At 40.0% G+C, this 26967-nt stretch overlaps 1 pseudogene; it reads right to left on the bottom strand.

Annotated features, from left to right (window-relative positions):
• LOC138834984 (tubulin beta-2 chain-like) overlaps positions 1-26492 on the bottom strand; it is a 40894-nt pseudogene extending 14402 nt beyond the window's left edge.
• Positions 26493-26967: the final 475 nt, after the last annotated feature.

Genomic DNA, 26967 nt, shown 5'->3' with positions numbered 1-26967 from the left:
TATTCATTATGGTTCGGACCTGGAATGTCTCCAAAAAGGATAGTCATCCATTGTAGCGATTAATGTTCAGAGATGCAGCTTCAGTGAAGTAATTGCATTTGAGTGCTCTGTCCTCATCAGTAAGTAAATCCATTGTTAAGTTCCTAATTTGATAGACTTTTGGAAGCGATGGAATCTTTGAAGGTTAAAAGACCTAGTTGAAAGACCTGGGGTTTTAAAAGTGATATCCTTTCCTGGCCTGTTCCTCTCATTTATCCTCGTGCTCTGTTTGCTTCCTATTTGGTCCATGAGCTGAGTAGCTTTTTCTTAACACATGCTTCCATCACAATGTGGCAGACTCTCTGGAATCTTCCCAGATTCATCAAAGGACAAAACTGCCCTTGAGTGTGTTTACCACAATGATAAAAATAGGTAAATCTGTCATTTTTGGAGGTTAATTGCTTTTAATTAGAACAGTGATTCTCAGAGTATGGCTCAAACCTACATCATCAGCACTGAGGAATTGTCAGAACTGTCCGGTTTTTTGTCTTTTAATATTTTTTGGTAGTTCTGAGGTTTGAATGAAGGGTTTTACACATTGTAGGTAGTCACTCTAGCAATTTGAGCCATGCCTTTTAAACTTTAGTTATTTTTCCTATAAGGTTCTATGTTTACAACCCCAAGGCAAGCCTCAAACCATTATCGTATCATCTAGCTTTCTGAGTTGTTGGATTTACAGATGGGTTTGATCCTGAGATAGGATCTTGATAATATTTTTTCTGAGTTTTCCTTGCTTCCTAAGTAGCTGAGATTATTGGCTAATGCAAACCCAAATTGTTGGCTGTCCTTTTCCTTTGCCCCAGATAAGTTAATTAGAGAAGAAGGGTAAGAGTGAGCCTATCCAAATGATTTTGGGGAAATGTAGATTAAATGTAGATTGGATTTGCAGGAACTGTGTTGAGGACTGCTTTAGTAGAAATTTAAAAAAATATTCTAAGGATGATAAAGGCTGATTTTTGAAGAGATATGAGTGATGGAAAAACATGTTTATCACTCTTTAATTTGTTATCTGTCCCTTCACAAACATGTGACATCCAAAGCTGGCAAAACTATGTCCATATTGTCAAACATAGCTAACATCCTGTCCACACACAGCCAGCAGGCAGCAGATATCCATTATTAAGTTAACATGCATAATTGAATAATAGTAGAATAATAAACTATTATTTCAGTCTTTATTAGAAAGACAGTCAGCAATGTAGGCCCATATAGTTCAAGCATTTGTGTGTCTTAAATCATTTAAATAAGGATACAGTTGGACTCATTGCAACAATGAGATGTACAACTCGTTATGTCGAAAACGAACTTTACAACTGTGATGGGGGAGGAGGATTAGGTGGCGGGGTGTGGAGAGGATGGGAAGGAATGGGAAGGGGAAACAAAGGGGGAGACTACAATGCTTGATAAGAACTGTACTCATTATCTTGCCCATCTAATTGTAACCCCTCTGTATAGTATTTTCATAATAAAAAAGTCTACAAAATATCTGGGTTCAAGTTGTAATTAATTAACTTTAATTTTTGTGCCTTTCCTGGGCTTGAATTCAGGGCCTAGACAATGTCCTCATGCATTTTTGCTCAAGATTTTTGCCCTACTGCTTCAGACATGGCTCCACCTCTGGTTTGTTGATGGTTCATTCGAGTTAAGAGTATTACAGACTTTCCTACCCAGACTGGCTATACATATGATTCTCAGATCTTAGTCTCCTGAGTAGCTGGGATTTATGAATATATCATCAGTATCCTGAAAGCTTTTATTATAGAGATCTTAACATGTTCATTTGTATGCAGAATTAGAACAAATCATTATTCTCCTTAAAAGCTTTGATTGCATATTCTAATTATAGCATGTGCATTAATTTTGTTGCTGTCATTAAAAATCCCTACAACTTCGGGGATTTAATTGACTTAAATTTTGTATATCAAAGTGACATATAAGCTTGGTACTGGTGGTTCGCACCTGTAATCTTTGCTACTCAGAAGAGTGAAATCTGAGAATCATAGATAAAACTAGCCCTATCAGGACAGCCTATGAGACTTTTATCTGCAATTAAGAGCCGAAAAATGGCAGAAGTGGGGCTGTGGCTCAAGTTGTAGGGCATTAGGCTTTTATCAAAGCAGTTTAGGGACTCAGAATTCAAGCCTCAGGACTAGCAGACATAAATGGAGACAAGGGAGCTGCACAGAGGCAAAAGGCCTGAGAAACACTGAAGGTTTGTGTTTTTAAGTTTTAATACAAAGTTGTATAAAGTTGTAGAGATTTGATTACTCACAACGGTGGTACTTAAATGAATTAGCAAGCAACAAGTGAGTGTTTGTGGGTCTCCTTAGATGACTCAGTTTATTAGAGTGTCAATGGAAAAGTTCACCTGACAAAATGAAAAGGGCAAAGATGAATTTTGGCTATTACAATACGAGTTATTCAACTCAGCTGAAACAAAAATTGGGTGAGAGTTTGCTGTGTGTGCCAATTCTGTGGTTTAGACAGGGCCTGGGTGCTGTCCCTGAGCTTTTTATTGCACAAGGCTAGTACTCTGCTCCTTGAACCACTGTTCCACTTCAACTTCTCTGTGTTTAATTGGAGATAAGAATATCACAGACTCCTCTGCCTGACCAGTCCATGTTGCACATGTAGTGACAATACGAAATGGAACCTCATTATCAAAAAATAACCATGGTTAAGTTCATACTTATGATAAAATATTTGAACTATAATTTTTAGATATTAACAAATATATTTTTGTATGCTACGCATTGGTGGCTCATGCCTGTAATTCTAGCTACTAAGGAGGCTGACATCTGAAGATCAAAGCAAATCCAGGCAGGAAAGTCAATGAGACTTTTTTTTTAAATTTTTCTTTCATTTCTTTTGTGAACATACTGTACCGAGGGGTTACAATTACAGTGGCGGGATAATGCGTACATTTCTAATCAAGCATTGCAGCCTCCTCCTTTGTTCAAGCTTCACATCCCTTCCCAGCCTCCCCCCCCCCCGCCACCCGATCCAATCCTCCCCCTCTCCCTCCCCCCCGCACCAACGTTCTAAAGCTCCTTTGCTACATGACAATTTGTACTTATCATTGTTGCAACAGGTCCACCTGAATTCTTAAACGACTTGATTTTCCCCAATTCCTCCACAAGTTATACCAACATCAAATATAGTGGAAGCAGGGATTATACTGTGGGGGAGGGACATACAAATCAACAAGGAAATAATCTTATAAATGCATTAGAAACAAATGCATGGAAGAAAAAAACATTAAAATACATATCTAAGGGTTCATTTTCCTAACACCACATTATCTGAACTTTTCCGGTTGACTCATACATATACTAGATATTGCAAATAAGGGAAACCTTGGGACCTATGTTTCTTTGGGCCCGGCTTACTTCACTTAATACAATTTTTTCCAAGTCTTTCCATGTCTTAACAAATGGGGCAATATCATTCTTTCTGTTGGAGGCATAGGATTCCATTGTGTATATATACCACATTTTCTTGATCCATTCATCTACTGAGGGACATCTGGGTTGGTGCCATATCTTAGCTGTGGTAAATAATGCTGAAATAAACATAGTTGTGCTGGTAGCGTTAGTGTGGTCTTGTTTGTAAACATTTGGGTAAATACCCAAAAGTGGGATTGCTGGGTCATAGGGGAGCTCTTTGTGGAGTCTTTTGAGGAACCTCCATACTGCTTCCAAAGTAGTTGAACAAGTTTACATTCCCACCAACAATGAAGTAAGGTTCCCTTCTGTCCACATCCCCTCCAGCATCTGTTGTTGTTAGAGTTCTTGATTTTTGCCAATCTAACTGGAGTGAGGTGGTATCTCAATGTTGTTTGGATTTGCATTTCTTTTATGGCTAGGGAGGTTGAACATTTCTTCATGTGTCTATTGGCCATCCTCCTTTCTTCTTCAGAGAAGTTTCTCTTCAAGTCTTTAGCCCACTTATTTATTGAGCAGTTGTTTCTTTGAGGATTTGTTGTTGGGGGATTTAATTATTTGAGTTACAAGTATATTTTAGATATGAGACCCTTATCTGTTGTATGGCTAGTGAAGATCTTCTCCCAATCCGTGGGATTTGTAGTGATCTTGCTAGCTATGTCCTTTGCCATGCAGAAGCTCTGCAAGTCATGCAAACCCATTTGTCCAACCTTTCTTTGATTTGTTGTGTTTCCGGGTCTCTATTAAGAGAATTTCAGCCTGAGCCAAGGAGACCTAGGGTTTCTCCTATTCCATCCTGTAATATCTTCAGAGTGTCTGCTTTGACTTCGAGGTCTTTGATCCATTTGGAATTGATTCCGGTGGAGGGTGATAGATAAGGATCTAGCTTTAGTTTTCTACAAGTAGTTAACCAATGTTGCCAGCACCATTTACTGAAGAGGCTGTCTTTCTTCCATTCTATTATTTTAGCTCCCTTATCGAAGATTAGATAGCTATAAGTCTCTGGGTTCATTTCTGGGTTTTCAATTCTATTCCATTAGTCCTGAGGTCTGTTCTTATGCCAATACCAAGCTGTTTTGATTACTATGGCTTTATAGTAGTTTGAAATTTGTTATTGATATTCCTCCAGCAGTGTTCTTTCCGTTGAGGAGCGTTTTTGCTATTCGGGGTCTTTTATTGTTTCACATGAATTTTTGGATTGCCTCTTCTATTTCCTTAAAGAATGAGTTTGGAATTTTGATAGGTATCGCGTTGAATTTATAGATAGCCCTGGGAAGTATTGCCATTTTCACGATCTTAATCTTCCCAATCCAGGAGCATGGGAGGTTTTGCTATTTTTGAAGTTCTGTTTTGATTTCCTTTTTCAAGATTTTAAAGTTTTCATCAGAGAGGTCCTTCACCTCTTTGGTTAAGTTAATTCCTAGGTATTTTATTTTTTTGTGGGGCTATTACAAATGGAGTTACTTTCCTAATTTCAGCCACAGTTTTCTCATTGTTGGCATACAGAAAAGCCATTGATTTTGGGGGGTTAATTATATACCGTTCTACCTTGCGAAAGTTTTGAATCAGCCTGAGTAATTTGGGAGTGGAGTCTATGAGATTCTTTAAATACAAGATCATGTCATCTGCAAAGAGGGAGAGATTTATTTCTTCTTTCACTATTTGGATCCCTTTTATGTTTGCATCTTGTGTCATTGCTGTAGCTAGGCATTCCAATACTAGATGGAAGAGAAGTGGAGAGAGTGGACATCCTTGTCTTGTTCCTGAGTTAAGAGAAAATGGCTTTAGTTTTTCACCATTAAATATAATGCTGGCTGTAAGTTTGTCATATTCAGCCTTTATTGTATTGAGGAATGTTCCATGGATTCCTAATTTTTCCAGAACGTTCATCATAAAGGGGTGTTGGATCTTGTCGAATGCTTTTTCTACAACTATTGAGATAACAATGTGGTTCTTATTCTTGCTCCTGTTGATGTGATGAATAATATTAATTGATTTGCGTATATTGAACCAGCTTTGCATCCCTGAAATGAATCCTGTTTGATCGCGGTGTATGATTTTTGGATGAATTGTTGAGGTCGATTGTCCAAAATTTTGTTGAAAAATTTTGCATCAATGTTCATCAAAGTAATGGGTCTATAGTTCTCTTTCTTTGATGAGTCCCTGCCTGGTTTTGAGATGAGGGTTATGATGGCTTCATAGAATGTGTTCGGTAGTGAACTTTCCTATTTCAATTTCATTGAAGAGTTGGAAGAGTATTGGTGTGAGGTGTGTTTTGAAGGCCTTGTAAATTCCACTGTAAAACCATCTGGTCCTGGACTTTTCTTAGAAGGAAGTCTCTTATTGCTGTTTCTATTTCCATGCTTGATATGGACCTGTTAAGATGGTTTAACTCATCTTGGTTTAGTTTTGGCATGTGAGTATTTGCTAGGAAAAGGTCCATTTCCGTTATTCTCAAACTTATTAGCATAAAGTTTTGAGAAGTATTGCCTTATAATGTTCTGAATCTTGGTTGTTTCTGTGGTGATGTTTCCATTCTCATCTCTGAGTTTATTTATTTGGGTGTGTTCTCTTCTTTTTATGATAAGATTTGCTAAGGGTCTGTCAATTTTGCTAATTGTTTCGAAGAACCAACTCTTTGTTTTGTTGATTCTTTCTATACTTTTTGGCTTCTAATTAATTTAATTCTGATATAATTTTAATTATTTCTTTCCCTCTACTGCATTGGTGTTTATCTTGCTGCTCTTTTTCAAGAAGGTTTAGATGTGTCATTAAATTATTGGTTTCAGATCTCTCAAATTTGTTTATGTAGGAGGTCAGAGCTATACTCTTGCCTCTGAGTACTGCCTTTGGTGTATCCCAGAGGAGCTGTTAATTTGTGTGTTCATTTTTGTTGTATAGCATAAACATTTGAATTTCCTTTCTAATGTTTTCCATGTTCCACTCGTGATTCAGCAGTGTGTTGTTCAGCCTCATGTGTTACCAGAATTTCTTTGGTGGCTTTTGGTGTTGAGTTCTAATTTTATTCCCTTGTGGTCAGAGAGAATGCATGGTATAACTTCAATGTTTCTGAGTTTGCTTTGTGGCCTAAAATGTGGTCTATTTTAGAAAATGTTCCATGGGCTGCTGAGAAAAACGTGTATTTTGATGGTGCTGGGTGAAATGTGCGGTAGATGTCTATTAAATCTAATTGACCTATGCAACTGTTTAGATCTGCGGTTTCTCTGTTGAGTGTTTGCTGAGTTGATCTAACTAGTGGGGAGAGTGGTGTGTTAAAATCCCCAACCATTAATGTCTTTTGATCGATGTGGGTTTTGTGGGAGAATAGTGTCTCTTTGATACATTTGGGTGCTCCATTGTTTGGTAAATAGATATTTAGAATTGTAATATCATCCTGAAGGAGGGATCCCTTAATTAGTATGTAGCGACCTTCTTTATCTTTTCTCATGAATTTTAATTTGAAGTCTATTTTATCTGATATTAGGATTGCAACTCCCGCCTATTTATGGGGTCTTTTTTCATGGTAGATTTTGTTCCAGTCTTTAACATTGAAAATGTGTTCGTTTTTACGGGCAAGATGTGACTCATGAAGGCAGCAGATAGAAGGATCTTGTTTTTTAATCCAACTAGACAGTCTATGTCGCTTACTTGGAGAGTTAAGTCCGTTAACATTAGTAGATAGAACTGAGGGGTATTTGGTATTTCCTGCCATGTTATCCACCTTCTTGGGGGCTGTGAAAACTAGGTTCTTCCTAAGGTTCTTGGATTCTCAGTTTGGGTGCAGTTTCTTGGCCTTTATTGTGGTCTTGTTGGTTTTCTATGTGTAGGACCTCTTTAAGAATCTTTTGTAGGGCTGGTTTGGTGGAGATGTATTGTTTCAATTTTTCTTTGTTATGGAAGGTTTTTATTTGGCCTTCAGTTATGAAGGAGAGTTAAGCTGGGTACAGTATTCTTGGTTGATAGTTGTTTGTTTTTAAGGCATGGCATACATCATTCCAGGCTCTTCTTGCTGTGATTGTCTCTGCTGAGAAATCTGAGGTGATTCTAATTGGTTGCCCTTTATAGGTGATTATTCTTTTCTCCTTGACAGCTTTAAGGACCTTTTCCCTGGTCTGAGTTGATCCTGTTTGGATTATAATGTGATAGTGGGATGTTCTATATTCTTCTTGTCTATTTGGGGTTCTAAAAGTTTCTTGTATCTGAATAGGCCTATCTTTTTGCATGTTTGGGTAGTTCTCTGCTAGCATCCTGTTAAACAAATTTCCTAGAACATTATCTTCTTTTTCTTGGTGCTCCTCTATGCCCATTATCCTTAGATTAGGCCTTCTGATGGTGTCTTCCAAGTGTTGGACAGATCTATCATATTTCTTGGACTTCTCTTGGATGGTAGTATGTTCTTTCTCTATAATATCTAGGCTGTCTTCAAACCCTGAGATTCGATCTTCTTCATGGTCTAACCTGCTGTCCAGACTTTCTACTTTGTTTTTTATCTCTTTTCCTTCTAATTGGTCGCTTTGATGGCTTCAAATTCTTTGTTGAAGCTTTGTTTTAGATCTTGTATGAACTTCTTTACTTCCTTAATTTGATGTTCAGTGTTTATTCTCAAATCACTTAGTTGATAAGTTATGGTTTCCTTAGACTCCCATTCCTTCTGTTTGGTTCCATTTAGCATTGCCTTTTTGGTCTTCCTGACTTCCTTCAGCTCTTTGTTAATGTATTCCATGAATTCCTTTAGTGATCTTTGTGTATTCTCATCCTGCTCTCTCAATTCCTGTATTACTCTTTGCTAGCTTCCTCCCTTTCGTGGGATTCCTGTAGTTCTCTTTGAGTATTCTCAGCCTGCTCATTCCATTCCTGCCTTTCTCTTTGTGTATTCTCATGCTGCTCACGCAAATCCTGTATCAATTTTTGAGTAGCTTCCTCACGCTTATGATATTCCTGTATAAACTTTTGGATTGCCTCCTCTCTCTCCCTATCATGCTCATACAGTCCTTTTTATGTTTTCAATCTTTTCATTTATCATTTTTGCCAGCAGTGTTTGTAGAGCTATTTGGGAACTCTCCTCTGGATTATTCATTATTTGTTCCTTCCCCTGGTTATCAAGAGTGGGAATTGAGATACCCGGATTTGCCATTTTTCTTGTGTTTTTCCGGCTTACTCTGCCCGTTTGAGATGAAAAGAGCTCCAGTGTTGTGCTAGTACACTATCTTAACGCAAGCATCAACCAAAGTCTGAATTTGCACACAGTAGTCTACAGATACAATCTAGTTCAACAGATACATCTATTCCACATCAAACAACTATATGTTAATGGGCTACGAACTGCAAAGAAGAATTTTCACAACCAGAAATTATTAGGTTTAGGGAGAGATGTGGTTTAAAAAAGTAATAGATTGATGTGGGAAGGCACAGGGAGAGTTAACTAAGTCCTAATCTCAAAGCAGGAAATAGGTTGTGTAGGATGAAAGTAGAGAGAGAGATAAAAAAGAAGAAATGGAAAGGGAAAAGAAAGAGAATAGAAAAAATATAAAAGTAAAAATTAATAATATTATGCAGGACAGAAACAATCTATTTAGAGAAGAACGTGAATATATTGAGAGAAGGGGAGGGATATAAAGGAGATGTGAAAAACTTAAAAATAAAAATGCTTAAGGGGCTGGGATGGTGGCTCAGTGGTAGAGTGCTTTCCTTGCATGAATGAGGCTCTGGGTTCGATTCCTCAGCACCACATATACAAAAAAAGCCGGAAATGGTGCTGTGACTCAAGTGGTAGAGCACTTGCTTTGAGCTGAAGAGTTAAGGGACAGCACCCAAGCCCAGAGTTCAGGCCCACAACCGACCAAAAAAATAAAAATAAAAATAAAAATGCTTAAAATATTATATAGGTATAAAGAGGTAGTACTGCTATTAAGGAATTTAAGCCTCAGAGGTTTTGAATTGAGTAATAAATTTGTGGATTAAGTGTGTACACAATGGGGGATATTGTCTAATAGTCAACTAAGAGTTTATCTGAGGATGTGCAGGACAACAATTAAGTCACATAAAGAAGAACAAAAGAGAGGAAATGGTGAAAAGGACAAGAAAGGAAGAAAAAAAGATCAGAAGTCCAGTAGAGCTAAACAAAAAACAAAAAAGATAATTATAAAAGAAAAAAAGAGAAAGAAAACAAAAAAAGAAAGAAAAACGCACACTCAGGTATCCCTAAAATAAAAATTATAAGAGGAATAAAAAGTTACTGGAAAACAATTTTTTTTAAAAAACGCAAAAATTAAAGATTAAAAAAAGTTTTAGAAAAGAAAAAAAAAATTATATAAGGTACCAAAAAAAGAAGAAGAAGTAGAAGAAGAAGAAGGAGAAGAAGAAGGAGAAGAAGAAGAAGAAGAAGAAGAAGAAGAAGAAGAAGAAGAAGAAGAAGAAGAAGAAGAAGAAGAAGAAGAAGAAGAAGAAGAAGAAGAAGAAGAAGAGGAGGAGGAGGAGGAGGAAGAAAGTTCTTTGATTTTTTGGGGGAGGGGTGGGAAAAATCCAGTATCTCCCTTGTGTATGTAACCAGCCTCTTGTTGGAGTCTCTGGTCTGCTTGTGGTCCTGTGTCTTGGTTGGTTTCTTAAGTCAGTTTTTTCTAACAGGCAGAAACATGCTCTGCTTTACCCAGGATTTTGCGATCCTCCTCCAAGGCTAGTTCAATGGGAGGCAGATCTACTTTGAGAATCACAAAAGAGGGAGTTGCAGTGATGAAGCTAGGTTCTGGGTAGAGTTGAGGCCTTTCAACAAACAGTAGCTTTTCCTGCTGGCTAGTTTGTGAGAAATTCACAGCACCCACTCTGGAGCCATTCTCAGGGTTTCTGTTTACTGAATTTCAATTGATTGTCGAGGCTGCTGAAGGGAGGGGCAGCTTCTGGCTCTGATTACCCAGTTTGAAAGCCACTGCTAGGGCTGGCGCCTGAGCTGGATGACTTTTCCCTGGGTGGAGCTGAGTCTGGCAGGTCACGCCGCCGTTAAGTTCTTTTGACCTGCTAAATGACTTGTTTTATTCCAAGGCTTGAGTTGGGGCTAGCAGCTCCAACGAGCTTTGTCGGTATCCAAGATGGAGATCTCCGGTACTGGGGGGGGTGGGTGGGGTGGCCTTCCTTCCTCTGCTCCCTGGGAAGGAGTGAGGATGTCAGGCTTCTACTCCCGCCGAGTCTTGGTTCCTGGGTCATCTCTGGTTCTCTGAACTGCAGGATGAAGATGTCCGCTCCTTGTTGGTTCTTGCTGGTGTTGAGTAGAATCCACTTGCCTGCTGCATCTGGCTCCTTCATGCCAGACTCTCTGTGGTTCAGGTATGGCCCCTGCAGTCGCCGCCACCACCGCTGCCACCACCGCCGCCGCTGCCGCAGCTGCTAGCAAGAGCTCAGATCTGTCTCCTAGTCTGGATTTTCTCTCTCTGGCCTGACTCTCTTTTCTGTGATGGCACACTTGGTGTGATTCTCTGGCTTAGGACTGTTCACTGGAACTCTAAAACTGCTTTCTATGGGAGAGCTTGTTTAGACTCCAGCTTCTGCTCCTCCATCTTCCCGGAATTCCATCTCCATGAGACTCTAATCTCCAATAAACCACAAGATAAACCAGAACTGGCACTGTGATTCAAGTACAGTGTTAGCCTTGAGCTGAAGAGCTAACTGACAGCGCCCAGGCCCAGAGTACAAGCCCCATAACCAAAAATGTGCATACTCACACACACACACACACACACACACATACGTAGGGATTGTGTTATTCTTTTACCCATTCATCATTGGTGGACCTACAGCTTTCTTAATGATTGCAATAAATATGGACAAGATCACATAGTAGATCTACTATTGCCAACTTAGATATTTTAAAATGTGCATTTCTATGCAATTTACTACATTAATGATGTTGTCCAGTGATCTACTTTGAAACTTTTTCCATCTTCTCTAATTGAAACATTGGAGAAATGCACCTTCTACAGATCTGCTTTGCTAATTACATCACCATCAATTATTTAATGCATATGGCATTCCATCAAGGTAACTGTCTTTTGAACTAGTGCAGCTGCAAGCACTTAATCATTCATATGTTTACTCATATTTTTTTTTTATTTTCAAGATGATGTACAGAGGGGTTACATTGACCTAAGTAAAGTAGAATGTGCATTTCTTCTCAAACATGTTACCACTTCCCTCATTTTTCTCATAATTTCCCTCCCCTCTTACACCGTCCCCCCAAGTTGTACAATCATTTCCGACATATTATTCTGTGTATATTGCTGCTCTGTCATCTTTTCTCACCTTTCTGTTGTTCCCCTTCCTTTTCCTTATTCAGATAAACGTATATAAAATACCAGAGTACCAAAATCAAATACAGTGACAACAGGGGATATATCATAGTGGGAAGAAAATACAAAAAATTTACTTGTTTTTATTTTTTATTTTTGGCAGGGGGCGGGTGGTCATGAGGCCTGAACTCTGGGCTGGGGCCTGTCCCTCAGCTCTTCAGCTCAAGGCTAATGTTCTACTACTTGAATCATAGCATCACATCTGGCTTTTTCTGTTTAGATGTTGCTGAAGAATTGAACCCAGGGCCACATGATTGCAATAAATAGAGGCAAGTACTCTACTACTGAGCCACCTTCCCATCCTGTTGTTGCACTTTTAATGTACTATGTGATTTTTTCGTTTTTTTGGTACATTCTCTTTTTTTAAATGAGTTTCAAATAATTGTGGAAAATTCTTTCATATACAAATAGATCCTGTGGAGATTTTAGCTAGAAAAATTTTCTATGTGTTTCATTATTTTTTATTTTTGTCGGTCATGGGGCAAAAAAAAGAAACTTTGCCACTTTAGCGGGGAGGGAGGAGGAAATGGGAAGGTATGGGAAGGGGAAACAAAGGAGGAGCAACAATGCTTGATAAGAAATGTACTCATTTCCTTGCCCATGTAATTGTAATCCCTCTGTGTGGTATTTTCACAATAAAAAAACAATAATAAAAAATTGCTATGTGTTCTGGTATATAGGTATAATACTGTCTTCTTTGGAGGCCAAAGTAGGAAGATTTCTTGTTCAAGTCCAGCCCTAGTAGATTAGCAAAACTATATTAACCCCCAAGTATAAACAAAAGGGGTTGTGGACATAACTCAAATACTATAGCACCTACATAGCATGCACAGGCTTTGGTTCAATCTTCAGGGGAAACAAAAGTGAAAAGGAAGAGAAAAAATCCTGAATTATCAAAGTTGATACTGTGCAGATATTTCTAGATAACCATTTAGCCATCAAATCTATACAGGAATTTTTAGAAAGAGATAAGAATTTGAACAAATTGCAATTGCAGCAAACATGGCTTATTTATCTTATTTATATTATGGTGGGAATAATAGGCAATTAGAATGAATATGAGAGCTTCAGAAGAAATTATCAATTTATCGAGGAAGAATGTCAAGCATTGCTTTGAGACACTAAAAATGGAAGCAGCAGGTCAGATTTCAGACATATTTGCAGCTGAACTGGGATGTAGACCAGCCATGCCCTTACTACAGTCCCCTGAAAAAATTTTTGCCAACCTCTGCTATCCTTCTGGGCTGTAAAGCCATTCTCCTAACCTGTTCAGAGACAGGGGCTTCACCCCAACCAACGTCTTACAAAACAGTTCACCTTTTGCCAGTCCCAATCAAAAGTCCTGACAAATAAGCAATGGAATTCCCATCTCTCCTTCGTGTTTTTGAGCTAAAATTCTGCAGCCATATTTTAAGAATGTATTTTCAAGATTGTTTGAATTCGTGTTTCCTGGATGGGAAACTGGAATAGCCCCAAATGCATCTATTTTTATTTGTTTCCCACTCTGCTGATGTTGTACTCACTTGACACCATGGAAATCATTGTGGGTAACCCTTGAAGTTGAGCTAATTTTTCAAGGCCCCTGGGCAGTGGGATAGATCACCCTCTCAGATTAGCTATTACAACCAGTGATTAAAGTGTAACCTGGTCTTTCAGAAATAACAGAAATTCTGCCACGTTTTTCAGTTCTGTTAAATGTGGTGGACAGAGCTAACCCTGAATGCTGGCTGCATGTTGGGTTGCCATAGAAGCAAGCGGCATCCTTGGCCACTTGTTCCACAGAGAAGCTCCTCCCTGTGCCAGCTTAATAAAGCAGAAAGTACCTTTCTTTGTTGCTGGCATAGCTATCTCTGCCCTCCCCAAGATAGCTGAACAATAGAAGGGATATCTCACTAATATGTGGCATGGAAAATACAGGCAACAAAGTGATGGACTTAGCTGTGTCCATCGCTGGCCTTAATGACCATAGGGGATAGGTGAGATTTTACATTAGACAAGATCATCAGTAATGCCAGTGGGAGATTCTTGTCTAAGCATTGGGAATAGCTCTCAGTGTTTCTTTTGCCTACATTAAAGGCTGCTTAATGCACTAGAGCTTGTCTTGGAAAAGACACTGAAAGGAAAAAACAGAGGGGATCGAAAGGGCCACAGAGACACAGAGTTGTCCTAGCCCCTTGTTAGGGATCTTAGAAGAGGAGGTGCACACATGTGGAAGCCCTCAATTTAAGCCTCACTTGATTTGTGAAATAAAATCATTCACTGAGTTGATGTGCCTCCTGGATTCTGCCTACCTGCATGTTTCCCTTTACAATTCACCCAAATGCCAAGGATGATACAGTACACTGTACTCAACACTCTTTAAATAAACTGAGGCTCAGGGATATGAGCCTGAGTTCCTTGGTAAGCAGCAATGCTTGCACTTGGATCTATGACTCCAGCTGTGAACCTACACTTCATTTGTCTTTTCTGACCTTGAAATAAGAAAATTCTCTTTTCCTGCCTGCCAGCTAACTAGCTCCATGCTCAGTGCCCACTTCCCTATACTCCAGTTCTATCTAGAGAATAAAATACTTGAAGTCATCTATTTTCCATACTGATGTGTCTCTGCTTACCAGGAATCAATTCCTGGGGTGCTGGTAGGGCAGCAGAGGACAGCCTCCTTCTGCCTTCCTTATTTCATGCAAGTTTCTTTGTATATACTATCTCTCTTGTAACGCAAGGCTCTGGTGGAGCAGTGTTGCTAATGGGGCAAGATAGAAATCCTTGGAGGTGGAGTTCTCTTTTAATTTTAAATTCCTTAATTCTCAGTTGTCTCACTTTCTGAGGTATAACATATAAGCAAGGGGACAAAGAAATATGCTTTTAGCAAATATCAGAAGAGTTCTCTGTGTCTATTAGAATTGTTGTTTTTGTTGATCATAGAGTTTGAACTTAGGGTCCCGGCACTGTCCCTGGGCATTTTTGCTCAAGACTAGAGCCCTACCACATTGAGCCAAATTTCCACTTCCAGTTTTCTGGTGGTTAATTGGAGATAAGAGTCTCACAGACTTTCCTGCCTGGGCTGGATTTGAACCACAATTCTCAGATTTCAGCCTCCTGAGTAACAAGTATTACAGTCGTGGGCCACCAGCACCTGGCAGAAATTTTTTCTTTTTTCTTTTTTTAAATACTGTGAGATTTGCAGAGAAAGCAAGAAATTAGAATCTATTGTTGGGAGAGCAAATTAATTAAATGTTTTGTGGACAGCTTGACAAAGTACATTAAGTAATGAAATATGCCTCATCTTTGACCCAGCTAAATACATCTGAATATTCCTCAAAATAAGTCACAGAGAGAGGAAGATATTCTGGGCAAGCATGCCTCAGCACCATATGTCCGTCCTAGGCAAGGTCTGGAAAAATAACCTAGGTGATAAAATTATTACCGCATGTATTCAACTAACTGGAAAGCAATTCTTAAAATACTACATGCCTATTGAAAGGAAAAGGTATTCTTGACACAGGAAGCAAAACAAAAACAAAGTGTTAAAAATAATAGAGTTATCTTGGGGTTCATTTCGCCTAACATCATCTTTTCTGACCATCTCTGCTTGTCTCATATGTCTATAGTTCTAGCTATTCTGGAACCTAAAGCCAGAAGCTCACTTGAACTCTAGTTCAGGGCTCACCTAAGCAACATATTGAGATACTGTCTAAACACAAATAGCTGTCTTCATCCAACCAGACCATGCTCAAGAAATTATGTAGTCCCAAATGTTTGTATAAAGTACACTTAGGAAGAAGAGGTTCAGGTGTACCTTCACATACAAGGGTGACAGATAGGTAATGACAAATATTTAAGGCTTGAAGACAGAATTTTTATTGTGTTCACTATAAATGCTGTATTTGAACAGATCAGACAGACAGATAGAATTGTGTCCATTCATTGAGCCTAAATCAGAATAAAACATACTTAAATGAATCCATTACATGTTACCACAAATTATAAGGCAGCTATCCAACCTGGGTCCTTGCATCCAGCATAAGGAGAATTCAGGTAAGAAGAAAACATATGTAAAGATGATCGAAGGGTTTAGTAGAAGAGAAAAATAACAAAGAGCACATATTATAGACACACCACAGAGAAAAGGGCAATTCGGCCCAGGTCAGCCATCTTGGCCATCTTCCTCATTACAGAGATTGGTCTTGGGTTAAATAGGGAGAATTGTAGACCTTGAAGATGGCTTTCCGATTGGTGGCTATCCTTTCTGTTTCTTGTAATGTTATGACTTCAAAGATTTATTGCCCCATCCTTATGTACTCAACATTTTGAGCATACTCTTTATTCTTCTGTAGCCCTCTTCGCCCATATCCATGTCAGCTAGCTTTGGTTTAGCAGCTGATCATGCCATCTGCCAGTTCTATAGACCACATGTTCTGATTGACTACTTTGCACTAACTCACACTAGAATTACTCTGATTTAAAAAATATGCCATGTTATACATGCATCTGAACAACATGTGGTAGCACATAGTACATTATGTATCAGGTAAAAATAGGGAATAAACATTTTCAGAACAAATACTGTAGTATATTCCCTAAAGTATTAAGTACTACAATTGTTTTATTGAAATGTATAATCATACGTAACTGGTATTTTTGTCAATAAACCTGCTTTTATTTAGGAGGTAGTATGTACAGAAATAGCTCTTAGACAGAATATTAAGTTATCGTAAAAACAACTCCACTTCCATTTCTATTCAAGATGGGTAATTTAGGTATCAATTCCCTCACTTTCTAGAGCAATGAGTTCTCTTCTTCATAGGCAGAACACAGATTCTGATAGCCTTCTTGCTTTAGAGCTGGCCCTGACATCACCCTGACACACTGGCATGGCTTTTTCTTCCCACCAGGTTTCTATCAGTTAGGGAAGCTTTATGGTTGCACACTGAAGACTGACCACCCCAATCTCCAGTCCATGTCTCCCAACTTGAGATAGGATATTCCTTACAGTACCTGAAGTCCATTAGTCCATTAGTCCATTATCTATCTATCTATCTATCTATCTATCTATCTATCTATCTATCTATCTATCTATCTATCTATCTATCTATCTATCTATCTATCTATCTATCTATCTATCTATCTATCTATCTATCTATCTATCTATCTATCTATCTATCTATCTATCTATCTACCTACCTACCTACCTACCTACCTATCTATCTATCTATCTATCTATCTATCTATCTATCTATCTATCTATCTATCTATCTATCTATCTATCTATCTATCTATCTATCTATCTATCTATCTATCTATCTATCTATCTATCTATCTATCTATCTGTCTGTCTGTCTGTCTGTCTGTCTGTCTGTCTGTCTGTCTATCTATGCTCTATTTTGTGTGCCAGTACTGGAGTTTGAACAGAAAGCCTCATGCTCTTCCTTAGCTGTTTTTGTTCAAGGTTGTCAGCCTCCCATTTTAGCCACACTTCTGCTTCCAATTTTTTGCGGGTTAATTAAATATAAGAGGCTATGGACTTTCCTGCCCAGGGTGGCTTTGAAACACAGTCCTCAGATCTCATCCTTCCAAGTAGCTAGGATTACAAATGTGAGCCACCCCTGGGTGACTTCTTATCTTCATACACCTCCTATGGTTTGTGTCATCACCCAAAGGGCTTCTAGCCATAGAAAGCTTACCCATTCTGTCCATGGTTTCAAGATGGAGGCAGCCAAAACTGACAGTCTCAAAGCCTGTGATTTCATCCCACTAGACCCTACCGAAGCCTTCACCACATGAGGCATCTCCCTGCCATGTTCTAGCTCCAATCTTTTTATATCCTTTCTCCCTTTTCTCACCTTCTACCCAGACATGCATAATCTCATCATTACCTTGGAACTAGTCATCTATCCATCCCATTCCTGGCATTTAAAGAACCCCTGGATTCCAATAGCTCAAGCCTGTATTCCTAGCAACTCAGGAGTCTGAGATCTGAGGATTGTGGGTCAAAGTCAGCTTAGTAAGAGTGAAGCCCACGAGAACCTTACCTTCACTTAACTACTAGAAGTTGAGCTGTGGTTCAAGTGACAGAACACGCTAGCATTAAGTAATAAAGTTCAGGGACCATGTACAGGACCAGGTCTGTTGTGCATGTACACAAATACGCATTAAAACACATAATGTAATCTGGTTTTATTGTTTGGTGTTTGAATAAGGCTACTTGTTTACAACCTTAGGAAAGAGCACATTTCAGTTGCTTTTTCTACAGTGAACTTGGATGTAAGTCCTGTGTTGTCCTCAAAACCCTGAGTTTCAACAACTGAATATTACAAGTACTGGGATGTTATGCCTGAATGAAATCAACTGATGGTTGAGTCTGCCTTTGCCAGCTGACACTGTCCACAGGGTACTTCTAGTCTTTAGACACTTCCTATGGAAGTGACTGTCCCTTGTAATGTAAAGACTTTTCAGCGGGGGGGGGGGAGGGTGTTGGGCTGGTAGGGATGGTAAGGGGAAAAAAAGGAGGCAACAATGCTTAATAAGAAATGTACTCATTACCTTGTTCATGTAATTGTAACCCCTCTGTACAATGTTTTCACAATAAAATTTACTAATAATAAAACAAACAAACAAAAAAGACTTTTCTGCCCCCTGGCTCCTGAAACCTCCTCTGAAGTTTTCTTCCTCCTGTTGTCAGGATTCAGCTCATGTGTGCTCCTCTCCAAAAGGCTGAGCAAGCTTTGTTGGAAGATGCATTCTGTCTCCAGGGAGAATGAGACATAATACCTCTTTGGGCAGTAACTCAGGTTTCTGCCCAATCCCATCTGCCAGGATTTTGACTGGGCACTCAGAGCTGCAGCTAATATGGAATGAATGAAAAAGACAACAGTGAAATAGAAGACCTCCCAAAAGAGCTTTGAGAAAGAGTCATAGATTGGAAATTGCTTGGAATATGGTCTTCCCTCCATGAGGCCTCTCCATTTACTAGCTAGCATTCCTGGGCTGGAGTGCCTCTTTGTGGCTCCACCCTTGGTCATGTAGACAATTCCTATATTGCCAATGTAACATCAAAAGCTGATGTTCCCAGGGACATTGGAGGGGACAAACTACTTAGGCTGTCTAAAGAAATGAAGTCTGGTCATTTGTAGCATTGTGTTGGCAAATTCACCATCTATGGATGGGAGTGCACCTTAATCCTAGTGGAGCTAGAAGAGTCATACAAACGGATTACCCTGAAGCTTTGAGCAGAGCTAGCTGTTGCTGCTGGCTTCTCGACTATTTTGTCTTTGAAGTACCAAGAAAATGATGAAAACATCAGCACATCAAAGCAATTCTCAGTGTTCTTTTGTCACAAGAGTTCCAAAATAAGTTTCCAGCAATAGTTTTGCAAAAGCTTTGGCTGCTCTGTCCCCAGGAGAGACGTCACCTGCCCAAAGTGCCTATTGGACCTGGACATCATCTTAGAAACCAGCTCATCTGGGCTTGTTTGAGGGCTCTCGAGGTAGAGGCGGGGGTGGGAAGTTGATATCCCCAGACCTTATGTCTTTTATTGAGGCATTATCTCTTATTATAATGGTCTCTTTTCTTTTCAGTGAATATCAAGTGTTGTCCTGAATACTGGGTACAAAGCTGTGAACAGAATGAGGTACTTTCATCATGGGGCTTATTTATTGCTGCAAAGCCTAATGCATCATAAATAAGTGGAGATTATGCAGAATATTATGAGAAAAAGGCATGGTAAGGAAAGCCAAACTGTATGATTTCACAATTGAGGGATGTGTAGCTTATACACAAAGCCCAAAAAACAAACAGCTTTAATGTTGTTTCTCTTTTTTTTTTTTGGTGGTAGTAGGGCTTGAACTTTGGGATTGGGCGTTGTCCTTGTGCTCTTCAGCTGAGGTCGAGAACTCTATTTGGTTTTCTGGTGATTATTTGGAGATAAGAATCACAGGGAGGGCTGGGAAGGTGGCTCAGTGGTAGAGAGCTCTCCTTGCATGCTTGAGGCCCTGGGTTCGATTCTTCAGCACCACATAAGCAGAAAAAAAAAGCCAGAAGTGGCGCTGTGGCTCAAGTGGTAGAGTGCTAGCCTTGAGCTGAAGAGCTGAGGGACAGCACCCAGGCCCAGAGTTCAGGCCCCACCACCCGACCCCCACGCCAAAATAAAAAAGAATTGCAGGGAGTTTCCTGCCCATGTTGGTTTTGAATCGTGATCCTCAGATCAGCCTCCTCAGTAGCTAGGTTTACAGGTGTGAACCACTGGTGCCTGGCTAATGTTGCTTCTTACTTGCTCACCTTTGGTGCCAACGACCTCCATGAGTCAAATCTCGAAGTGTCAAATTGAGAACTATCTTGTACTTTGAGAAGTTATAGGGAAATAAAAAATTCAGAGATATATGCCACAGGTTAGGGAGTCAAAGTTGGATTTGAATGTTTTGTCTCCCTTTGGGTGAATGCTTCCTCTTCAAAGATTTAACACTTTTCTCAAAAACAAAACCAAAAAATATGGGATGGATATACTTAAGCCATATCTTGTCTTGAAAGCCTTCTTGTTTTGAAATTATTTTAAACTCAAAGAAGAGTTGCAAAGAGTAGTGAGAGTTCCCACATACTTCTTCACTGCTTTTTTACTATGAACATACTATTAACATCTTATATAACCACTCTCATTTACTGATTCTAAGACATTCACATTTGCACAATATTTTCAAGCTCCAGATGTTATTTGAATTGTATCATATCCCTCTCTAATGTCTTTGTGTATGTGTTCTTGTATTAAAGTACTGATGGCCACAAAAAGGGGTCAGAAATAATTTTTTCCTTACCTGAAAAGGAAGAGGCATGGGACATAGTGCTAACAGTGTGTAAGTGTGGAGACTGCACATTTTGGAAATGGTTACAAGCCTTATTAAAAGAACTATCTAGTTAATAAAAGTTGTCACCCTGGTCAATTGTCCTGGGCCACTGCCTCAAATGTTGCCTTAAAAACCAGCTGGACACCCGCCTATCAAGCCTATGCCACATATCCTTAACCAGTCTTAGTAGAAATTTGCAGCCCAGAAAAATGTGTGATAACCCTTTTGAGTCAGTGTGGGACCCTGCTGCTGCTTCTACCCACCCTTCTGGATAAAGTTCAAGGACGGCCTTATAGTCATCTGGAAGGAAATCTATGTTGTCATCCTGACCATGTTGACCATAGTGACAGTGGACTGGACTCCTGCCTGACTCCATCACCTCTGACTGCTTCCCAGTGGAAAGCTGCTTTGGATCTGCTGAAACTGAGTCTGTGGTATATTATTTTAGTGATATCCAGTAACTCTCTCTATTCCCACAGTAGATATTGAGGGCAAGGATGATATCACTGGCATGCCTCAGGCACTTCAAGGATTAGGAAACTAGAAATCCACTCTACAATCAAAGCCTTGCTTGGTTTGGGTGTGGTAAAAGGCCGCTTCCAACAATAGCTATAAAGGAGAGATCTTTATCAATGGAGGTAGTAAGAGGAATGAAACTCACCCCTGCTATTAGAATTAAAAATTTAACAAAATTCTCCACCCAAGGGATGCCTTGAGGCAGTTCTGATAACCTGGTTCCTCAAGCCAAAGAAGCAAAATGGGCCCAAAAGCCACAAAGAAACTCAGGGAAAGAAAGAGTGTAGTAAAGAAAGCCTTAGAAAGGAATTGAAAAAAAATCTCATCTGGATTAAAAAAAAAAGATATAAAAATAAGGATTGTCTTAAAATGTTTGTCACAGTGAAAAGGGGAAGAAGACAAACCCCAGAAAGTTTAAGTATGTAACAAATGGTAGGAGTATGTCTTAAAAATGAAGCTTATGAGTAAGTTGGTATGAAATTAAACTAGCTTTCATATACATAGAGTCAGGATGGGTGAATTGATGTGGAACTATTCTTTATGTTTATCTGTATGGTAGGGAGGAAGGATATGCCCACTTCAATCTAGATGCTGGTTTAGCTAATTAGAGCAGCCAGGTAGACTCGTTGTGAGAGGGGTTTCTCTTAAATTTACCATGACTGAATGACTCCTTCCCTTTGCCCTTTTGCGCTCCCATTGCATTGTCTATTCCAAAGGGTTTATGCCCTGTGAAATTATGTTTGGCAGACCATCCTTCTTGTGTCCTCGCTTAAAAACTGCAATGTTGACATAGATGACTGCTCCAGTCTTTACAGGCACTGCAGACTGTTCAACAGGAACTCCATTCCCAATTTCAGGCACTCCTGCAGGCAGCCCCTGTAGTTGGCCCTAATTACTGATCATGAGACACTGTGTGGGTCATATGACATAAAAAAAAACTAACTATCCTCAATGGAAAGGACCTTATACTGCTATCCTAACAGCTCCAACCACTGTCAAGGTGAATGGGATCTGGTCCTGGATCCACGCTTCACCACTTAAGGTGGCCCTGCTACCAGAAGAGACAAATGGATGGTGTATAAGGACCCTGAAAAGCCTCTCAAGCTAAGACTTATCTCATCATAATTTTTCATTTATGCTTCTGTGCTCTAAATGATGTTAACTACCACTGGCAGTTTAAAATCAGAGACAAGGGGACAGTTTTCTTACTTCTGCTATTGTAATGTCCCTGATTGTAGCAATTTAATTTTACCAACCAACTCAACTTGTGGAATATGACAAACTGCTTCAGGTATCTTGATATCACACCCCTTCTCCTACTATGTTCTGGTGCAATGGAAGCCTATGTTCATACATTAATCCAACCTTGGTCTCTTGGATTTTGATAACAGCAGTTCCCCAATTAAATCTTTATACCAAAAGTGAAAATTTTCAGAGATTGTTATCCCACCTCTTAACCAAGAGGACAGATTTTATTCCTATAATGTTAGGGGTGAGTATGGTTACCTCTGTTGGAGGAGTAGCTTTTGCTGGAGGTGCTGTAAGACATAGTTTAAAACTTGCTCAAGAATTTGAGGAGAGGGTAGATGAGGATACTCATGCCTCTTCAGTGTCTCTGGCATGCATACAAAGACAACTGAACTCTCTAGCGGGGGTGGCCTTGCAGAATCATAGGGCACTAGACCTTCTCACAGCTTCCAAAGAGGGAACCTATGTTTTTCTAAGGGAAGAGTGCTGATACTGTGTAAATGAATCACGGCTGGAGAAGAAAACATAAAGGTTGTAGGTAAACTGTGTGAAGGACTCCAACAGCATCCATCTGCTAAACTAGATCTAGTATGGGTTCAAAGCCTTTTGGCCTGGTGGCTAGTATCCCTAGCCACCAGCAATTATACTATTTCTTCTACTTGTTATTACTGGTTCCTGTGTGGTTAAGTCTTTGATATCACTTATAGAAAAAATAATTGGGACTGTCAAGCTGATGGCCCTTCAGGCCCAGTACAGCCTCCTGAGTCAGGAAAAAGAGTCAAGAATTTGACTCAGTTACAAAAAGAAAGGGGAATGTAAGGATCTCTTAGGATTAAAGACCCCAAGACCAAGCAAGGACACTGAGTCAGAATATTAACCTCTTATGGGGAACTGAGGAATGCAATAATCTCTTGCTTGAAACTGAGGAATGAAATAACAGGAAATTGCCATTGTAAAAGTCCCTTGTTTGAAAAAAAAAGTTGATGTTATCATATTAATAGAACTTTGCAGCTTGTACCTGCTTGTGTTTTTTGCCTTCATTAGCCTAGGCTGTGTTCATGTTTAGGGTCATAGTGTTAGCTCCCAAGTCTACACTGTGTCCCTGGCAGGACAACTTCTGTAACACCTAAAAAACTTCTTTAATCTCTAAGCCCGCTTTGATGGACTCATTCTCAGACCCTGTAAGAATTGAAATAACAGTGATTAAGTTGTCTTAGACACTAATGAGGGGAATTTGTTTTAAGGATATCTCAGGTAACCTCAAAGTAAAAATAGAGTAGGATCAGACCTAAAATCTAGAAGTAGCCATGAACATCCATTGGCAACCTGGGAATGATTGTCTCCTGAACCCACATACCTGTTTCAGCATTCTCACTGTTAAGAAAATGGAGGAAAACAGAAAAGGAATAGGCCAGACTCAATGATCAACAGGTGGGGACTGTTTATTGCCAGCAAGGTGCATAGACCTTTCAGGTTTGGAGGTTGTTTGAGGGACTATATTTTGGATGGACTTATATAGGGCTTGTTTTCACAAAGAAGCAGAAAATAAAAAGTGGCTTATGCTCTCTTAGGCCACAAGGAGACTTCCTTGACCAGGCCCACAAGTTGAATGTTCTACACTGGATGAAGGGCTATTGTCCCCTGGGGACCAAGTGTTATATCCTTGGCCAGGCACTGATTGGAACCTGCCTGCTGACAGGCATGTGGCCACCCTTGTTTTCTTGTACCTGGTGTCTTGCTTGAGCTGGAGGAATTAGGCAGGAATCAATCTTTCACTCACTGTAACAAATTTTTCAAGCCAAATTGCACAGATTCCAGCCTGTTACCTTTCCTGCAGCAGAATGTGGGGACATCAGGTTATACAGTGCTGTGGCGTTTTAGTGAGAGCAATGAAAAGAGTCCCCAGTATGTGACTTCTGTTGGAGTCATAGGAACTCTTGAACAGAAAAGTGTTGGTAGCTAGTTGTGATTCAGCTAGCTGCAGAACGTCTCTGGCATCTCTAAAGGAGAACTGGGTCTCTCTGTTGACTGCCACTGGCAGGTAAGAATGTTACTGTAACAGAATAGAGTTCTAATGCCTGTTCCCAGAGCTAGGGCTGGCTCTGATTAGTAGAACCAAAGGACGAGGCTTGGGAGTGGTAGAGGCTGGTGGTCAAATGAATCTAGCTGCTCAGCAGAAAATGGAATATGAATTTTACTAAGAAATACTGGAGCATCTCTTAGTCATGAGATACCCTCAAATCAGGCTTTCACTGAGCTGGATGCAGAGCAAAACAAGCACAAAGCCACTGGTAACAACCAAAAACCAGCCCTGCTTCTATTCCCTGCAAACATTCTCCAGGAAATATTGCCACACCATGCAGAACAATTCCTACCAGATCTGCTGAGTTTCTGCTAGGCCCAAAAGTCGGGTTCCCTTTCCATTTTACTTTTCATTTTCAGTCTTTTTCTCTTGTTTGTTTTTCTATGAGATCTTCTTTTATTTGTATTTACACACACACACACACACACACACACACACACACACACACACACACACACACATTTGTGAAAATACCTTACAGAGAAGTTACAATTACATGAGTACATGAGCAAGGTAATGAGTACATTTCTTATTAGGGATGGTAAGAGGAAACAAAGTGGGAGGCAACAATGCTTGATAAGAAATGTACCCATTACCTTTTATTTGTATTCTGTGACAAGTGATCTGATTTTTCCCTGTTACTGCTTCCAGCACATGCTGCCCTAGGTCCAATTGAACACTCTACCACAATGCCTGGACCTCTGCTGTAACAGCTTCACCTAGTCCTATAATTGAATCCCAGGAGGCTGGGAATATGGCTCAGTGATAGAATGCTTCTCTAGCATGCATGAATTCATGGGTTCGATTCCTCAGCAACACATAAGCAGAAAACACCAGAAGTGGTGCTTTGGCTCAAGTGGTACAGTGCTAGCCTTGAGTAAAAGAAGTTCAGGGGCAGTGCAAAGGCCCTGAGTTCAAGCCCCAGGACTGGCACAAAAAAGGAAAAAGAATTGAACCCCAGGGCTTCCGATGTCACATTTAGAAGGCATGTTTTCTTCCTACATTGTCTGTCATGTGTATCTACAGCTTTCTCTAACAAAGGTTTTTCATTGAAACTACATTTGCTTTCATCTTAGCCTTAGGATCTGATATAGGGATTGATCTCTGGGCAACAGGGCTGGTTGAAATGCAAGACATTTCCTTAGCACAATTCAAGGGCCTACTCTACTTGTTTTAATGTTCTGGGAAAGTTTTCTTTTTTTTTTTTTGGGTCCAGTCGTGGGGCCTGAACTCTGGGCCTGGGCACTGTCCCTCAGCTCTTCAGCTCAAGGCTAGCACTCTACCACTTAAGCCACAGCGCCCCTTCCAGGGTTTTCTTTTTGCTTATGTGGTGCTGAGGAATCAAACCCAGGCCCTCGAGCATGCAAGGCAAGCGGTCTACCACTGAGCCACCTTCCCAGCCCCTGGGAAAGTTTTCTAAAGCAGTTTTGAAAGTTTGAAACAAGAAAGCACCAAGCTCATGGCTGGTCTCATTAACTATTGGGTGAAAACTCCAGAAAAGTGGTGGGAGGTGGGGATGTCTTCCTGCTTGGCCCATAGTAGCATGGCATGCAGCTCTTCTGCAATCAAGCATATTTCTACTGATCATATGTGGACATGGCCAGCTCATACTAGTACTCTCCAGGTAGTATTTCTTAGGCACCAGGAACTCCATGTAATGAAGTTCAGGGAGTTTACACAGTGCAGAGAAGAGGCGCTTGAGGGTGCAGGCTGACAGCAGGTTAGCAAGGAACTTGAGCTCCTAGAGATAGAGGCAGGAACACAGGCCCAGGATCATCATGACCACATAGCTATGGGTAATAGCACACTCCACTGGGGTCCACACCCGCACTATCTGGGCAACCTGTTGCCGGAGCTTGAGGAAAGTAGAAGGATATAAATGAAGCAGATTGTGTCTACTGAGGTGCAACACATCCAGCTGGGCAGCATGGATACAGTCTGCCAAGAAGTTCATGTCCACATGGTTCAGAGCACAATTGGCCAGGTCCAGCATTCTCAATCATGTCCTGAACGGGCTGTAGAACATGGAATAATCAGCACTAATCAGAGGAGTTCCATGTGAGCAACAATGGATGTGAGCAATCCATCTGTTTGTCTGTCACAGAGAACAAAGACTACACTTTGCAGGGCAAGTCTTGTTCTTACCTGACTGCATGCAGTCTATGAAAATAGTTTGTGACACATGATGCTACATGAAATGCAAATGTCTGTGTCCATAAATATGGTTCACTGGGATGCAGGCTGGCTCCCTTGCTTTCAGACAGTCTACAGCTTCTGGGCTTGCTGTGTGGTTCAGAATTAACCTGAACGAACGAAACCTTTGTCTTCATCTCACCTAAATGGCAGATTTTATCAACAACCATTTTCTTTTTTTTTTTTTTTAATTGTATTTTATTTTATTTGAGAACATACTGTACAGGGGGGGCTACAATTACATGGGCAGGATAATGCATACATTTCTTACCAAG

The sequence above is a fragment of the Dipodomys merriami genome, unplaced genomic scaffold (genome assembly GCF_024711535.1).
Source record: "Dipodomys merriami isolate MVZ:Mamm:240054 unplaced genomic scaffold, mDipMer1.0.p SCAF_220, whole genome shotgun sequence".
Lineage (NCBI taxonomy): Eukaryota > Metazoa > Chordata > Mammalia > Rodentia > Heteromyidae > Dipodomys > Dipodomys merriami.
This window is presented reverse-complemented; position numbering and strand designations above follow the sequence as displayed.